The sequence below is a fragment of the Oncorhynchus keta genome, chromosome 20 (genome assembly GCF_023373465.1).
Source record: "Oncorhynchus keta strain PuntledgeMale-10-30-2019 chromosome 20, Oket_V2, whole genome shotgun sequence".
In the NCBI taxonomy this organism is placed as follows: Eukaryota; Metazoa; Chordata; class Actinopteri; order Salmoniformes; family Salmonidae; genus Oncorhynchus; species Oncorhynchus keta.
Genome location: NC_068440.1, coordinates 8,665,537 through 8,667,975, shown reverse-complemented (window position 1 = coordinate 8,667,975; position 2,439 = coordinate 8,665,537).

Here is a 2,439-nt window from a genome sequence, read left to right as displayed (position 1 = left end):
GTGAAGCAGAGAACGTTGCAGTCTCTGATGTCCCTCTGGAATGCCACCCTTGCTCGGATTTCGTCAACCTTGTTGTCAAGAGACTGGACATTGGCAAGAAGAATGCTGGGGAGTGGTGCACTATGTGCCCTTTTTCGGAGTCTGACCAGAAGACCGCCTCGTTTCCCTCTTTTTCGGAGTCGTTTTCTTGGGTCGCTGCATGCGATCCATTCCGTTGTCCTGTTTGTAAGGCAGAACACAGGATCCGCGTCGCGGAAAACATATTCTTGGTCGTACTGATGGTGAGTTGACGCTGATCTTATATTCAGTAGTTCTTCTCGACTGTATGTAATGAAACCTAAGATGACCTGGGGTACTAATGTAAGAAATAACACGTAAAAAACCAAAAAACTGCATAGTTTCCTAGGAACGCGAAGCGAGGCGGCCATCTCTGTCGGCGCCGGAAGTACAATGCAGCAACACATGACAACACAGCATGGTAGCAACACAACATGACAACAACATGGTAGCAACACAACATGGTAGCAGCACAAAACATGGTACAAACATTATTGGGCACAGACAACAGCACAAAGGTCACAAAGGTAGAGACAACAATACATCACACAAAGCAGCCACAACTGTCAGTAAGCGTCCACTTTTGAGTCTTTGAATGACATTAAGATAAAACTGTCCAGTTTGAGTGTTTTTTGCAGCTATGTGTCCTCACAATTTCAATATTCACCTTCTTCTACCATTTCTGTCAAGCCGTCGACCCATACAGTTTGACTCGTACTTCGATAAAGCCAACATATGCACCACACAGAACGCATTGCAACTGCCTCTGCAACGCAATGCAACAAGGCAAACGCAGCGTTCCATTGGAAATGAATGTACTTGTGGTGTCCCAAAATGCAAAAACCCTTTTAGTGTGTTGAGGCGTGAGAGGAGACAGAGGCACGCGCGCACGTTTTGACAACTTTTTACCAGTTGTTGGCAAGCTATTTAGATTGTCATTATGGCGACACTTATTTCAAACCCTTTTTTTCCCATACAACATATTAACGTTCTAGAACTGATGGGCATGAATAAACAACGGCAAGAAAGCACAGGAAAATGACTCAAGGGGCTCTTAGAGCGCACTAGAAAAATTCGCTCGGGGTGGTTTAAACTGCATTCCAATGTATTGTGTCTCGAGCGCTGCACGAGTGGAATTTTGAAATGGAAGTTATGGAACTCCCCTGTGTGCTTCTGTTATATGGAAAAATCCACAATGAAACTGGCATTAAATGTGGAGAATGAAACATTTGCATCTGTTGGCTATCAATTAGCCTATTAATTTACATACCTATGAAGGCTACTGTAGCCTACCATTTTATACACTAAATATGTTGAAATGACGTTATCACTGGAGTCATTGCATATCAATTTGTGCCACTTGTTTAGCCTACCTAGACCTGGCAAACTGATTGAATAAATAGCATATAGCTTCAGTTTATTGTTGTAGGCTTGTTTTATTAATGCAGTTATTAATGGCCATGTTTAGTTAATGAAATTGGAAGTTATCAATTGTGATCATGGTCACAGTTCTATCGCAATTGCTGATCAACTGTTGTTAGAAATCAAATAATTTCAAATACATTTTTATTAGGTAACAGTCAGTCGGACTAGGATATAGGCAACAACAAATAGCCCATTGACAAGCATATGCAAGCCTGTTCCAAATGGCTATATTGGGCAAAGGAAGCACTACTTCACTCGAAATCGCCTCGCTGTTCATGTTGGATAAATGAGTCTGTCAATTTGAACTAAGTAAACTGCATTAGGCCTAAAAGGGCTATAGGCTACCTGCATCTCGCTAACCAAACAATGGCAACATTTAATTACAATCATAAACCCAGATTTGAGTCAGTAGGCCTAGCCTATGCCTATTGAAACGACAAGTCAATCTCGTAAATATGCCATTTATAACGGATTGCGGTTTTAACATCCTCTACATAATAACGACAAAATTGCCAGAAAATAGCCTAACATTCATAAAAATGTCGAATGATCTTTTCTCTTGCGACAAATTCAATTTCGTCACATTAATTCGTATTTTTCTGGAGAAAAAAAAGAATGTAGCTTCTTAGGTCGTTAGAAGTTAAATCGAGATTCCTTTATAATTCCCTCGATAACTTTATTGAAAATAATTTATTTGTCTAAATTGGCAGCTCCTCTCTCACTGCGAAACATTTTGGCTAGTTCCTAGACCTTGTTGGCATGTTTTGGCCTACACATTTTAGCTAGACCTGGCAACCCTGCAGTAAACTAACTGGGAAGAGTATCAAATAACCACTGACTATGATTTGATGCGGTAACATATTCGCGGCAAACGGGATACATCAACATTACCGGCGGCGGTGGGTCTCCACAGCAACGCCGTGTGGTGTAGTGACGCCAACCAGGCGAATGGCAAGT